Source organism: Cryptomeria japonica, chromosome 5 (assembly GCF_030272615.1).
Source record: "Cryptomeria japonica chromosome 5, Sugi_1.0, whole genome shotgun sequence".
In the NCBI taxonomy this organism is placed as follows: Eukaryota; Viridiplantae; Streptophyta; class Pinopsida; order Cupressales; family Cupressaceae; genus Cryptomeria; species Cryptomeria japonica.
The window spans coordinates 688096488-688113030 of record NC_081409.1 but is presented as its reverse complement, the minus strand read 5'-3'; the positions used below and the strand labels follow the sequence as shown (position 1 = coordinate 688113030).

Sequence of the window (16543 nt, the reverse complement as noted above, 5' to 3'; positions counted from 1 at the left end):
AGGCTGGCCATTTTGCAGTGCATATAAGCTGGGGACATTTTGCAATATCTGGTGCCATTCTGTAATATCAATTGATATGGGTCCATTTTGTAATATCTATCTACCTATATATCAATACAATGAATTGGTCCAACACCATCTTGTAATATCTGCATATCAGTGCAATGAGTGCATTGCTATTATGGATACTAAAACTACAACTAATGTTATGTCAAATATTTGCATTACGTATGTATGAGTGTATGTATGTATATATGTATGTGTATGTGTATGTTTATGGATACTAACAATGCAACAAATATTATGGAAAGCATTTGCATTACGTATGTATGAGTGTATGTATGTACATATGTATGGATGTGTATACATACACATACGCATGCACATGCACATACCCCCTACCAATCATAGTGAATTAGCACACCCAATCTTTTGTTACCTTTGAACTAGTTGAACATATTGTCACCTAAAAAATTCACCCCCTAACACATGAAAACCATTAACATTATATGATTGTACATATTAACATTATATGATTGTACATTATGTTATTAATAATTAAATAAAATTAAATCATATCCATTTTTTACTCATCGAATAGTCAAACAATTTCTATTAAATAAGTGAATGAATAAAAACTAAAAACTAAATAAAACTAACCTAATACCTACTCAACCCTTATCTTTTCTATCCTCCACAGCCTTCCCCAAACGTTGTTGCCATTGTTTGCATTTCAAGAGCATGCATCCTCTGCCGCCACAGGAGCTACTTTGTCACCTTTGTCACCATGAACAGAGACGTGGCAACCAGAGCAACCAGGGTAGGGCATTCAGATAGATATATACATACAAATGCGTACATAAATATATACATATACATATACATATACATATATATATATACATGTATATATATATATATATACATGTATATATATATATATATATATATATATATATATATATATATATATACTTACAACTATATACATATATATATACATGTACATATATATATAGAAGTACGTATATATATACATGTACGTATATATATATATATATATATATATATATATATATATATATATATATATCAGCAAGTTGCTACAAATCTGAACAACCCACTGCCAATCATTTTGGTCGAAAAGTAGTAGATTGCAGAATCTACTTTACTTCCAGATGGATGTTCTCCACACTTGAAATAAGGTGCATTCCTTCAAAATACAAAAGAAAAACCAAATATACCAAGAGTTTGTTTAGTTTTGTACAATGATATATTGGAGAACAGTTTAAAGAATTGAATCGGTTAGAAATTAAATAAGTCCTGCTGTGTAAGATGTTCTTATTTCTCTTTTAGCAAATGCACATAAAGTGGATGCAATACACATTTCAGAAATATATCATTTTTTGAGGATCCCATTAGACGTTTGATACACCCAAGTATAACCATAGAAATAATTCCTTTGGCAAATGCATATAAAATGGATGCAATCTACATTTAAGAAATATATTATTTTATAAGTATACTATTAGATGTTCGATACACCTGCAATTCATAATGCTTCAGTCTTTTTTTGAACACATAATCTACGGTATAGAGACAATTGATCAGATTTCATATAACCATGGAAATTCGGTGTAGACATCAGTCCCAACATCCAAAATATGAGCCATAGAAATTCAGCGTAGATATGAGTCCTAACATTCAAAATACGGGCTCTTGTCAAGTGGACCATGGTTCACTCGAGAAGGTGCTTGCCAATTATAGAGTTTTCTAGGGTTGCATATTTGTAAACTCATTAAGGCACCGACAAGAATTTCCCTAAGGAAATGAGGGATGAGGATGAATGCAACTCCTAGGGGAATTTGGGCAGAAAACTTACCCCCAGACCCTGGCACCTAGGCAATAATTTCAAGATGTTATAAGTTGGACTATATGTAAGAAACGAGCTCTAGAATTATAAAGGCATAATTTAATTCAATGTGGAGAATTTACAGAAGGCAGAGGCTTTAATGTTAAAATCGATGGAAAGATAGATTTGGAAACCTAGAGTATATAATCCATGTGAACAAGATGTGGAAGAAAGATAAAAGTTCTGAAATATGTGATAAGGGTTTTGCTGTATGATAAAAAAGCCTAAATATGTGCTGGAGTAACTTACTGTTGATTTGGTTAAGCTCAATTTTGACTGAGCTATGAATGGAAATCCAAATTTAGTAGGAGACAAATGAGAGGGAGTCATGTCTGAGATGATGATATAACTTCTGTTAATGTTTTCAGACCACATGGAACTGAAGATTAATAATAAACCTAAAGCATCGGCTCTCTTAAAAGGAATTGTACAAGGGAAGGAAAATGGTTGATGGAAGACAACTCAATGCTGAATATTGAAGCAATAAAAGGAGCAGTGCAATAACTGCAAACAACAATCATTCAAAATATTAAGATAGAAAATGAAAATTCAGATATCTCATGGCAGTATATCTAAGAACAATAAATACAATGGTAGATCTAGTGGCCAAGTATATCTCGTGTTTGAATTGAAGAGAGATAATACAAGAAGAAAGAGTTTGGTAAATAAATGATATACTGGCATTTATTTTTGTTAACCTTCTGGGTGTCGGATTATGATTAGAACTGAATGGAGATTTCCCCATGGGTTGGAAGACATATACGTAAATTTGATCTTTGAAATTTATGTCATATTTTCAGCCTGTTTGGGAATTCGCAGTTTAAACAGATTTTCCAGATCTTGCATTCCTAAACAGTAGGTAGTTTTAGCAAAAGAATAATGGAGACGCATGATGCAATTTTCTCAAGGACAATCTAGCAAGGAACCAATTTTTTTTTTTGTGAATATAAGCTATGGTTTTAGATAATACTAGGCAACAATTTCAAAATTTGTTTCTGCTTTTTTGAAGAACATGTGGAGAACCAAATATCCTTGTGGTGCTAGCAAATTGATTTTGAAATGACTATTCTTTGAACTTTTTAATGCCTGCAGTCTGGAGCACTACATACACAAGCTGAAGCTGTAGCTGCAAGCACTTCTCAGTGAGTCTTACTATACTGATGTACATCAACAACTGTAATTGGTTAATTCTCCGTGTTATTATTCTCACACATCATTTATTTCTTCAAATCTGTACAGATTTTATATAACGAGAAACACAATATACAGACCCTGGATTTGATCATTGGTAGCTAAAGCTTTTGATGATTTGTATTTGCATGCACTAATCTTTTATGAATTACCATTGGAGGAAGTTGGGCTTTAAGTTTCAAATTAGCATCGTGGTCAAATTGAATAGAAAAGGGACTTAAATCTTGAAATGTAATTAGTATAATGTTTTAATATACAATTTTAATTCATGGTTTCTTCTATTGAAGTTTACTTATGATGAGGAAAATACAGTGCATTTATATTTTATAGATAGCTCTTGCTTGTGATAGAACACCGTTGTTGTACGTAGATTGGTTGTGGAACTCAGTCAAATTCATCACAAGATCTAGAAGGAATGGGCATGCAGGAAGGTTGAATTAGGTTGCACCAGGAAAAAGGAAAAACTAGTTGTAATTGTGGAAAGGGGAAATCTTGAGCATGCAGCATAAAATAAAAATATTTTTCCCAAAAATGCAACCTCTCAATGCTCACAGAGGATCTTTTTCTTTCAGATATTTTCTACCCCACTCATTCTCCAACATTTCTAATCACACATTAACACATTTTATAGAACCCCCTGCAAACATAGACTGTTGAGGAGATACCGCCTGGGCAAAGGGGCAAATTGAGGCAATTGTAACATTTGTTGTCAATTAGTAGAGATAGTTTTGGGTTTCTCCACATGAAAACTGAAGCTATTAGAGGAGTATAATTATTCTCTTACATGCAAAATGAGATTAATTAGGTGGTATGTGCAGTGAATTATTAATTTCTATGCAAATTTACATTTAGTGACAACAAATTGGGTGATGTTTCCCACTCATGTTATGGTCTTGAATTATACTGCTTTGAAAAAACTCGAGTCACCTAATATTTGCAACCGACATTTCTTATTAATATTTTCTAAATTCATTCTTTGAAATCTAACAGCTATTCCACTCTATCAAATATTATTTTTCTTTAAATTTTATACTTATCTTCCTATATAATGATTTTTATATTTTCTCTGGTTTTGCTTTTGGGCAATTAAACCTGCCATTCCACCAGCTCTTTTACTATATTTTTGATCTTTGCTGCATCATATTTACCTTGGAAATATTGATCAGCAACATTAAAAATAGGAGATATATCCATAGTTGGCTGATTTGGCAAGTACTTGCCAGATTTTTGAACTCGCCAAAAAACTCATAAGGATTTTGCCGAGTTTTTCGAAATAACTTGGCGAGTCCCTGCCCAAACAAATAAAATAGTTATTTTTCAAAAACATTTTTATAAATAACAATGTGCCAAATACCATTTTTTGGAAATGGTATGTGACATGAAGTTTTGTGTGGTTTCAAAGGCCTTCATTTGGGCCGCCCTAGATCTCGTGAGGGACACTAAATCTTGACCCAACTGTGGGATTTGGGTATCCTTAATGAACAGAACTTTTCTACCCAAAATACAAAATGGGGAACAGAAATCAGGGACCGGAATTTTCTCATTTTTAATGACCAGAGCTGTTCTAAGTTCTTACCCAAGAGAAGGGTAAATAGCAAATTTGTAACCCTAGCCAAAGATTTTTGGCAAGTAAATAGCAAGAAGAATGCATAAAACGAGACAAACATAAACATCAAGAAATTTGTAACCCTAGCCAAAGCTTTTTGCCAGGTAAATAGCCTTATGCAGAGGAAAATGACAGGTAAAGATGAAAAAGATTGCACAAATGTTCGATTTCAAACATGGGTCGTTGCCCCGTAAGATCTATAAAGACCTTACCTGCTCGAAAGGGTTGCAAACCATTTCATTTCTTGTGTCAACAGACACAGTTGCAAATTGTAGGGATCCATACGCCGACATTGTATGTGGAACGCCGAGGAGAAAGCTGCAAAACATAAAATACAGTCAAAATTAAAAAGCAGAGAAGGATATCACGTAAAAAACAGTCAAATGACATACGGTTGTAAAATGACATACCACGTCTTTCCCAGGCCACGTCTCTGAATGCCGTGCCCTGGTCGCTCTGGTTGCCACGTCTATGGATGCCCTGGCGTGGTCGTTCTGGTTGCCACGTCTCTGTTCATGGTAGCTCCTGTGGTGGCAGAAGATGCAGCGTTTGGGGAAGGCTGTGGAGGATAGAAAAGATTAGGGTTGAGTAGGTATTAGGTTAGTTTTATTTAGGTTTTAGTTTTTATTCATTCACTTATTTAATAGAAAATGTTTGCCTATTCGATGAGTAAAAACTAGATATGATTTAATTTTATTTAATTATTAATAACATGATGTACAATTATATAATGTTAATTGTTTTCATATGTGTTAGGGGGTGAATTTTTTAGGTGACAATATGTTCAACTATTAGGCTAAAGGTAACTAAAGACTGGGTGTGCTAATTCACTATGATTGGTAGGGGGTTCAAAAATGGTCATTTTGAACACTTTTTATAAATGCGTTTAAAAAACATATCAAAAATGATGATGACGACCCGAAACCTTAGTTATAAGTAGTTAACTCGTCATAGAAGGTGCTATAAAAAATTTAGACGTTTTCGACATTGTTATGTCGACTTTTGAAAAGCGCGAAGTTAGGTTGCACGACTACTGGGTCCTTTCCCCTAGTTTATTTGACAAGTTCATTGTATAAATTTGGTTTTAGTTATATAGGATTAAATATGGTGTCAAATCAACATGTTCTTTTTTCTTGACCTGTCTTACAAGTTCTCTTAAAAATATATATAGTTAAGTGTTAAGTCATGTTTGGTTGATGTGTTGATATCATATCACATTATTTGCTACTTTTTTTGTCAAATAACTACATTTTATTTAATTATTTGTTAAAATGTTCAACACTAACAATTATGACTAGTACTAAACTATTAAGAATATTAAACTTTAAATCCACAAATACTATCACAACTATTGAAACATTTTCAATTATTGGCTCCCTCTCCTTAACTATTGATCAAAACTTATTTATTATTTAGTAAAAATTTTACATTGTCAACCAAAGATTCTTTTATTTATTTGATAACATTTTAAGTTTAGTGTAAAATAAATTTATTGATTTTTGAAATTTTATTGAACTAAATGAATTCATTGCAATTGAAAAATATAGATTGAACTTTTGATATGTTGAGAATGCTATGAAGATAAAGTAGTGTAAGGTCTTAATGATTGATTAACTATAAGGGGAATTTATACAATGAGCAAATATAGTTCTATTTGTAATGACATGATATAAACTTCTTTCATCATTTGTTTTATTAATAATTTATTACTAAATTATTAACTAAGTAAGATGAAATAATGATGTTCCTAACATTATATTCTAGTCTTATTACATCATGTTTCTAATGGGTGAAGAAGTATCTAAAATAGGAATGAATGGGCACGGTAGTCTAAGCAATCACTTGTTGGACTATGACATGCTCAATAGTCAATGCACTACATAAAATTTCATGAACATGGAGGCACTATTAATCCATCCACAAGTTAGAACATTAAATACATACCCAACTATTTGTATCACTAGAAATTGCTTTGCAAATTTCTCAAATAAGAATAGGGACATACACATCACCCATTATTCAAGTTTTTTAAAAAGGATGCACGCTTTGCCAAGAACAATGATCTTACAACAAATATTAATGCAACCACATATGCTATAATCTTTCTTGATAAGCAGGGAACACATGTTGCCAATAAGAATTATCTTAGAACATTTACATGAATATGTACACACATGCATTTCACAAGTACAACTCACTATCATGGCTACTAAAACTTCACCATCTTAGGTAACAAAATTATTTTTCCTTGACTTTCTTAGCTTCTAGAATTTTCTATTATTGCTGTTACCAAATTATTTTTTCATTGGTATCCTGGATACCAAAGCTTATTACCTTTATTACATATAATTTTCTCCCTTAACTAACTAAAAAACTTACTATTATCTTAGTTGTCATGTTAGGATTAAGTTGGCATCTACCTTGTAAATCCTATGACATGATTCCAACATCCTTGGAAAGTGTCCTAAGGCATTTATGATATATTGGAAAATAATTTGTAATATTAGAACATGACTTTCCTAATTTCTACTTATGCTCATTTATATGTTGTTTATTAGCTCTAGCAACAGACATGTCATCAACATATAATAACAAGATGATTGTTAGCAATAAATCTGAAGGAGATAGATTGGAGTTTTATTCCCAAAGAAATTTGCAGTTGTATTCTAGAAACCCCAAACTTGGTCCTATTGGGGTGGTTAATGGAGTTATTCTAAATCTATTCTAAGTACTTAATCAAAAAGAAACATTACACATATATTAGGCCCAGTAGTCAGATATATTTGCATTCATATATCAGCATATCCAATGCATTTGTTATATCACCTTTTATCTATCCTTTTATATATAATCTCTATCATATCTATTCTAGTGAATAGATCTATTATCTATACTTATATCTCCTTTTAGGGACACAACCCTTATATAGTATCCCTAACTTAGACTATTTTATCTTCCTAACTACACATTCTAGAACCATGTTTCTAGATTACACCCTTATATCTCCAGACCAATGTTTGTATCTCATTTTTTGGTCAATGTCATCCCCTCGACAAAACCTTGACTTCTCCTCAAGTCAACTGATATGTGCAAAAATGTCTTTGTACATGACTTGCACTATTTGAAACTGATTCTCCTATTGTTTCTTTATTGCTTGTAGTCGGTGAATGTGGATGTGCAGGTGCAACAATTGTGTCTTCACTTTCATGTGAGTTCAAAATTTGTATATTTTGGAGGAAGCTTTGTGCATCATTGATCGGACTAGTAATATGGGCCAACCAAATATTAACAAAATCCCTTAGCTACAAGAATTCTTTCTTTGCCTTATCCAACTAGTATTGCTATTGTTGATGTTGATCATGCAAATCTTCAATGTTTGCCCTTTCCACGTCGTCCAAATCCTACATGGCATCATACTTTTTGAAATTTTGTGAGATATGTATCTTGAACTTCTCTATGTTTACCTTGATAGATTTTACTAGGATAGGCCATTGTAGGCAATACTGGTATAGTTCATTCACTTTTGTTTCCATTTTCTTAGTGATGGCTAGTTGTGTTTCTAAGGTTATCTAAGTTGTGGCACACCAATGTCTTGCATCATCCTCCATTGCTTTCTCAAACTCCTTTTGTACTTTTTGCTTCAATTTTTCCTTTTGCAGGCTTGAATCCTAAAGGAATTCATCAATAAGTAACCAAAAGTGGATGAGGGTTTGTTGAGAAGAATCACCCTTGACTTGTGGGTATTTGTTTTGTATGTATTGTCAGTCATGTGTAAATGTTCTTTCAAGACTTCTTGAGTTATTTGTTGTAGCATGTCGCCTAACTAAAATTTTTGAATTGTCGTAATGCTCCCAATGTCTATCAAATCTCTAATCATTGCGATCTTGAGGATCTATGTTGTTGTTTCCAACTCTTGATGTGTCAAGAAAGTAGGATATCCCGGGGTTCGAGATCCCAAAGTGGTAAGTTTATCGCCGAAGTTTGGGGGTTTTAAAATCAAGTATGCGTAAGATATAGGCCTTAGAAGTTTATAAGTTCATTTTAATATGATAGTGCTTGTGGATTTACGATCATGGAGTGTCTCTTGTGAATTTCTTGTATTTCTCTTTGCTAAAACACATTCCTTAATTCAAGAATGAACTAAATTGTTGCAAGCATCTCCATTTCATATATCAATCTATGCATATTAATGGTGTTTGAGGTTAGAATGAACGTGTGAAAAGAGAAGTAATTACATTTCCTAAAATCTGTCATCATTTGCATGTTTGAATTGGTAAATTTGACATGTAGAATGGATTAACATACTTAATGCTTTCTTGAATTTTGCTGATAATGTTTGCTTTGATAAACTGCTAGTGTTTCATTTTCTTGTTTCCCTGATCTATCTTTTCTCTCTTTTTTCAATCGATAAGGTTAGGATCTGCTTAGCTAAGTTATGCCTCCAGCCTGTAACCGGCATGCCCCTTGTTAAGGTCAGCCACATGAACACGTAGCCGTCCCTGCATTGTTGTGACCCAACTTGACTTGTGTTAAGTGTGTCAAAAGACCCATCAACAGGACCATCATGGCACAGCTCCATTGATTCCTATAATATCTTCTTAAAGAGGCATACATAAAGGCAAGTGAATTCTCTTACATTAATCTGTTCTCATTGAATATTCATTATAATGCACAAAATGGGTTTGGTAATAGAGCTTTTGAGCTTTTTAAGATAGATGGAGGTGTGTAAATCCAAAACAAATGCAAAATTTTGAGCTCGTACCCTCTCAGCCTATCACCAAACAACCTCTGGAACACAATAAAAAGATTCAAATAATAATTCTATCCATTTCTTCCCCAAGTGTAGTTCTTATGCAAAGTAGATGTGTATGAAAACTATACAATTGCGCAAACTATTCCAAAAGATACCTCAATAATAGAAGCTATCTTTCATTCTGTTGCTAGAACAATAGTGGACACACGTAGGAGGCATGAATCAATCTGAAACAAATCCTTTTGATCTAGGAAGGAACTTGCCAATGCTAATGTAAGGTTTGGTTACTTTAGCTAATTTCCAGTATAACCAATGGCTTCACAATTCAGTTGACTTGATTTATATTGCAACATGATAATTTTATCTCTAAGCAGGTTATATCTTTTTTGTCTTTGTATGATAGTAGGGATGTCTTACAAACCTGATTCCATCGAGATTTGATGAAAAATTTTGAAAGAAGAGAAATTTTCGTCATTCTCCATGCCCAGGATGCATCAAATCTTCTTCGTCATTCTTTCGTGATTAGTGATTTGTAATGTCCCCATTTTGAAACCAGATTTAATAAAAAATACTAATAATAAAGAATAAAAATTAAGATATAAAAATAAAATAATTATAATTTAGTTAAGTTTAATGAATAGTTAAAAGGCATGAAATGAAAAGTTGTGACTCCCACAAACATGAGATATAAAAGGGAGAAGAGAACCTCATTTGAGAGGGGAACATGGGGATCAGAAGTGCAGATCTGATTTAAATAAGGAGTGCAGATCTGTTTGTGAAAGTTTGTATCCCTTTCAAAGGGTGCTAATGGTGAAAGAGTGTATCTCTTGCCAAAGGGCATACATCATGAAGAGGTGTGACCTCTCCCTCATATTGGGAGATATAAAAGGGAAATGGAATGGGAGGAGATCTAGAGCAAATTCAGAGCATAAATATATAGGGCGAAGCACAAAAGGAATTGCCAAGTTTGCCAGCGAGGGATAAGAAGAACAGTCAGAGCAATAACAGGTGCGTATTTTTATGATTTTCTGAGTTAGCATTAAATCATATCAGTCAGTTAATATATGTATTAAAGTCCAAATATATGCATCACCGAATATAAATTGAGGTGGGTGTTTCTAAATAGATTTATGACAATTAAATTAAGTGAAAAGGTAAATTATATATATATATATATATATATATATATATATATATATATATATATATATATATATATCAGAGAGTGTTAAAACACAGTATTGTTAGACATAACATTTAAGGGTATATCTGCGCATAAATTCAAGAATACAGAATATAATCAAAATTCAGTTACAAAAGTTATTATAATGCTGTGAACTCATATGATGCTAATGATATAATAAGTAATAAATTGATTGTAATGTAATAATGACAGTGAATGGTTAATATTGATACAAAGTAATACTAACAGAAAACAATGATGATAACCCAACACAAGGCACTAATGTAGTGTAATATAATGTAATGATTATGTCAGAGATAATTGCTTGTCATAATGGGATGAATTGAATGAATATATTAAATGACTCACTGATGAGACAAATTGAATAAATATAATGATTCACTGGAAATAAAGGATCCTCTCTTAAGTACGCCACACCATAGTGGATGCCTAATCCCTGCCACATGGAGCCAAGTGGGGTGAAGCATCTGCTCTTGGGCTTAAGGAGGAAGGTAGTTGTGATGAGGAGGAACGGCGATAGAACATCTCACTGGGTACGCCACTCCATGATGGATTCTTAACACCTGCCATATGGAGCCAGGAGGGATATGGTATCTGCTCTTGAGCCTAAGAGGGAGGATTTCTTGGACACCCTATCCAACTAGCCTACCCTAGTGTAATAAGGAATTGGATAATTAAGAAAAGCAACTAACCTATAATCTGATTTTATCTAACAAATCTGACTGTATCTAACAAATATAACAATCTGATTTTATCTAATAGATCTAATACTAATGGTAATTAATACATTAAGATTTACATCACTCAATATGCTTCTTTATTATGTGTTTCAGTTTTATAAGTATCACTTCATATATGTTCTCTGGTTTCTCTGGTTTTTTTGTTGCAGGAAAACAGTAAACAGAGGTATTCCCATAAATTTAATTTACTTATTTCAGATTTGGGTAAATCTGGGTTAATTTTAAAGGCATAACTAACTAGGGGACATTACAATCTACAATCTTCTCACCACTGGCAGTAATAGACAAAGAACAGGGAAGGATAATATACCATAGAAATTTTTGGACTTCTATTCTTAGAATCTCTCACCCACCTCGACTATCATATATGTCTTCCCTTATTCATCTCCATTTCCATATGGAGACTTCCTCACGTTATAACAAGAAAGAACCAAATTGACTGCGCTTAGGGTAGTTAAACTTGTTTTCAACCCTTTAAACTCGGAGTTACATGCCTCAATTTCTTGAATGTCCTGCCTAAACTAGAGGATCATAGGCGAATTTTGAAATCCAGACTATAACTACTTTTCATATTGTTTAAACATGTTTTATTATAACTAAATTATTATTATTATAATTACTATTTACTTAATAATTAATTTTACTATTTATACATGTGTTATTATTAACTAGTTTTTTTTTATGTTTATTTATTTATTTTACTAATTTAAATTAATCATTTTCATTAATCAATCAAAATAATGCATATATTTTAAAATGATGAAAAAGGTAAAATATACTAAGGCTTTTCATCACTGACCTGTGAACGTGAACAAAAAGGTTGTGCCCTCACTTGTAACCTTATGAGTGCATCAAGAGAGAAGTTAACATAAGCTCGAAGATCTATCAGGTTATTAGTTTCTTGGATGCACTGAGAGAAAATTTCCTTGTGTTAGATGCTAGAGGTCTAAATGCATTGAAAATCTTATTCAATCTCCAACATGGAGTATGGATGCATTGATGAAGATCACCAAATCATCTACCACTTCTGAGAACAATATTCCTAATTGATGGGAAAGTTTCAAGCCTCTAACTAAAACAATATCCTATTTTTTGTTCTCTTAGGATATGAACAACTGAAGCCATTACTGGTTTGCTTGTAGAATCATTGATGTGACACTTGCATCACCATTTCCATGATTATCTTCTCATACTGTCAAAATATAGTTGGGGAGAGTCCAACTTATTTCAGTCTTGTTGACCGTCAAACCTACTATCACATTAGAGGTAGCAAGTTTGATTTGAGTCCATGTTTTTAATCTTTATTTTTTATTTCATATGTGTGGATTTTGGCTCAGGAGGATACCCATTTTAAAATGGCCACTTCAATTTTTGTAGCACAATGTTCCTAAGAGAGGCTTTGATCAGGGAAAGCTCATTTTGTTCCTAAGAGACCCTTCCAAAAATCCTTAGGTTGGGCTTGGTTGTTCGGACAAGGCCATTCAAATAGCAATTTGAGAACTCAATTCAAATTGAAATTATTTTAAGCCTTGTGCAAGATTTGAATAGCTGAATCTCCAAACAGAAAGAGGTATTATGCACTCTCCTTGAGTTGCCAATAGAGGACGCACCTGCTAGGGCATTTGATTCGCTTTTCTCAATGTCTCTAGGGTAATCATCTTATGGTATGAGGTTAGCCAAGCAAAAGCACCAATTTTGGGAATACAGAGACAATCAAATCCTCATCCTATTCTGGGCTTGTCTTGGTTGAATTTCTAAATTGATTGAGTATCATCATAGCCATCTTTGATAAGAGTAGCATCAAATTTTAAATGTACCACAATGCAATGTGTTCAACATCTCATTCAAAAGGACCCTTCTTTCAATCATTACTTGGTTTAGCTTCAGCTTTTATCAAATGGGGCTTCGAGGATCCTTATATATTGCAAAGTCTTATAAGTTGATGGTTTTTTGGTGCAGGGGCACTAGGACACAAGTTTGCATCATTAGAATGTGTGTTGATCCATGGTGATATTTTGTGGTAGGATGTGTGTTGTTCCATGTTGATCCATGGTGATGTCCATGGTGTTCCTAAGACAATGTAATAAGCCATAAGGCTCCAAGATGTGTAAACTTGGTCCAAAGCCTTATATGGGCATTTTATTTGTGTTTTTGGTGTTTAGGAGTCTTAGATTTGTTGCATGTTCATTCTTGGCCTTTTGGTGTGAAGGCAAGAGCCAAATTGTCATAATGGTCAAAAGTTGCAATGTTGTCATGAGCAACTTTGTCAAGTTTTTGCATTTTTGGTTGCCCAACGGTTAGTTGGTTGAATGTACACGTTGGGGGGTGGTTGAAGGAGTTCCTTGGCATGATATAAGCCTATGGAACGATGCTAACAGGTTAGGAGAAGTTGGTGATGAAATTCTTGTTTCTAAATCAATCTAAAACTGCATTTTGCTCCATTTTCCTTGAGTTTTCTGCACTTTGTACGGATTTGTACAGATGATTGGCGTGAATTAAGAGCAGGAAAAGTTGAGGCTGTGAATCATCTTTCATTTGGCATTGGTGTGAGGTCTTGAAACTTTTTGTTTTGAAAGTTAGAGCATTTTCTTTATCGCTGGCCTGAGAAACCCTTAAAACCAGGGTTTTGATGCAAAAAGGGTCACAATTCAACATTCCACCGTGGGAATGGCCTGAAACCTTGGGGAATGTTGAATTGGCGTGTGTATTAAGTGTTCCAAGTGGTTTGGAAGGCAGGAAGTGTCATTTGCTATTTTTAAGATGACGCCATAGGCTTGACATCTCTTATGTGGCAAGCCTGTGCAGCAGAAGAAGTGGATGAAACCCTTGGACAGCGGATTGAAGGGTGAGTAAACTTGGCATGGGAGGGACCCTTGAACATGTGCAGACCTCTGATAAGTGCCAAATCTTCCTTCCAATGTGACTGATGAAGACTTATAGTGCCTAATCTCCAATACCAGCTAGAGAGGCCTAATTAGGGGTAGTGTGGACAGACACCTTAAACACAAAACCCAGATGCCAAAGTGTGAAATCTCTAAGGGCATCCAAAAGGGTATCCAAATCTATGATTTATTTTAGGGGTTGTTAAGGAATTTTGGAAGTGATTGTGCGAAAACCCAAATAGGAGGCCTAATTGCTTGTAGCCCTTACTAGGTCTCTAAGGGTAAAAGACATTAGGGGTCTTGCAGAACCTGATCAAGAGGTTGAAGTCGGTGCAAATGCCTTGCCTCACATGATGTTTCATCCACAAATTTCATACTTCACCATTTGAGCAAAAGATCCTATTTGCTAAGGGTTTGGGGTTGTTAGGCGTTCTTGGTTGGAGGGGTTGAGTTAGTAGGAGTAGAAGACTCCTTGTCACTTGTGAGTTGTCTTTTTGAGAGAGATCCTTGGGAAGGATACCAAGCCTTGGGAAGGCTGAAGACAATACACCATTGGATGGTGTCTAATGAAGACCCTTTGAAGGGGGAAAATCAATCAAGTTGTGTAAAACACCAAACCCTCTGCATCATTTTTATTCTGCACTAATCTCTAATACTGCTGCCCCAATGCTCCATCGAGATCCTGCTTGAATCCATCCAAACTATGAACCATAGTTGAATGGTCCTCCTACTACTTTGTTGTAGTCCCATCACAGAGCTTAGAATAGCTTCTGAGAGATCATTGTTTGCCACATACAGGTAAACGATTAAATGCAGAAAGTAAATGCACAGAACATAATGGAGATATATTAAATAACCAGTTTTTGTATTCATTCAACAGTCCATGTACATCAAGTGCTTATAACATTACATCAGACACAACTATCCTGATGATACTAAGAAGGAAAGGTATGCAATATATAATACATGAAGGGGTATGACCAACCGTCGCGTCCAACTGCCCTTCGGGACGACTAACTAACTGACTGCCGTAACTCATTATTACCGACGACAACATAAACATAATATGACAACATAACATAATGATTATTCCCGGCAACATCATCCCCCCCAAGAAAAGAAGTCGTCTTCGAACGACTTAATACAAAATAGAGATGACATTAAACAAAATCAAGGTAGAGAACTGCAAGAACTGCTGACGCCAGTCGAGCTTGGAACTCATACACTTGTTGCGTCCTCGCCTGAAAACCCTTTTCTGCTACCATCCGATGCTCAAGTGCGGATTTCACCATTAGTGCTTCCTTTGACATCACAGTCCTCCATGCCTAAACCAAACTTGTCTGCAAAACACGCTTTTCAGTCTCAGCCTCCACCAACTGCTACTCAAATGATACTGTCTCCCTAGCCAATTTGTCCTCGATAGCCACCCACGCTGCCCTCTCGGCATCCAACTCCTAGGTTCGCTGAGCTAGGTCTCACGCTACTCCTGCCTCCAACTTGGTGGTCAGCTCCTCCCGAGCCCTCTATGCATCCACCAAGGCAACCTCACGTCCAGCCAAGACATACTCCAAGTTCCTCAAGCGTACCATTCCTACCTGGAGGTGGCCACAACCCTCTGGCACAAAGGCTAGGAGACGCCTCAAATCCTCCATCACACTCCCCAAAGGCTAATAACTGAACTGAATAACTCTCTGGTGCCGTACGACTTCGCATTCTTACAATGCCTTCCTTCAAACTCTGCTTGTTCGCAACCTCCAAATCTGTCTCCCTCTACGGCTTATGGCTTCCCCGCCAATGCTTAGCTTTAGGCTTTTTTCTCACAGTACGGAACAACCCCAACACTTACCATGACTTCTCGGATGCCCTTCGCCCAACTCCAAAAAGTGTATTGTAGCTCAAAAAAAAATGGGGGTCTGGGGGCAGTGCCCCCAGCAAGGTCGAGGGGCAGCACCCCCGCGGGGTCTAGGGCAGCGCCCCAGCAGGGTCTAGGGGCAGCGCCCCTCGCGGGGTCCGAGGCAGCGCCCCAGCGGGCTCAAGGGGCAGCGCCCCAAGTGCGCTCATTTACGACCCTCAGAACCACCCGAAAGTCCATGGCGCACATCATTTCTGTGATATTTTAAGATGTCAAAACCCTTCTTCTCCACTCTAATATTTTCAGCATCCTGGCTCCAAATGTCATCGAATGATTTTTCAATCTGATCGTCATCGTTTTTTTTTGGTTTTTTGTTTTTTTCCACTGTAATGTCCCTGATGGC

The 16543-nt window shown here is 35.2% G+C and overlaps 1 protein-coding gene across 2 annotated transcripts in view; it reads right to left on the bottom strand.

Moving 5' to 3' along the window:
• Nucleotides 1–16543, bottom strand: part of LOC131040750 (probable serine/threonine-protein kinase PBL28) — a 34229-nt gene that overhangs the window by 12066 nt on the left and 5620 nt on the right. The window contains exons 2-3 of one of the 2 annotated variants that reach the window (XR_009372697.1): nucleotides 5120–5268; nucleotides 4922–5027 (exon numbers count right to left, since the gene is read on the bottom strand). The exons of the other annotated variant lie outside the window; for it this stretch is intronic. The gene's annotated coding sequence lies outside the window, so the exon portion shown is untranslated. The remainder of the gene's footprint in view (nucleotides 1–4921; nucleotides 5028–5119; nucleotides 5269–16543) is intronic. 2 annotated transcript variants of the gene reach the window in all.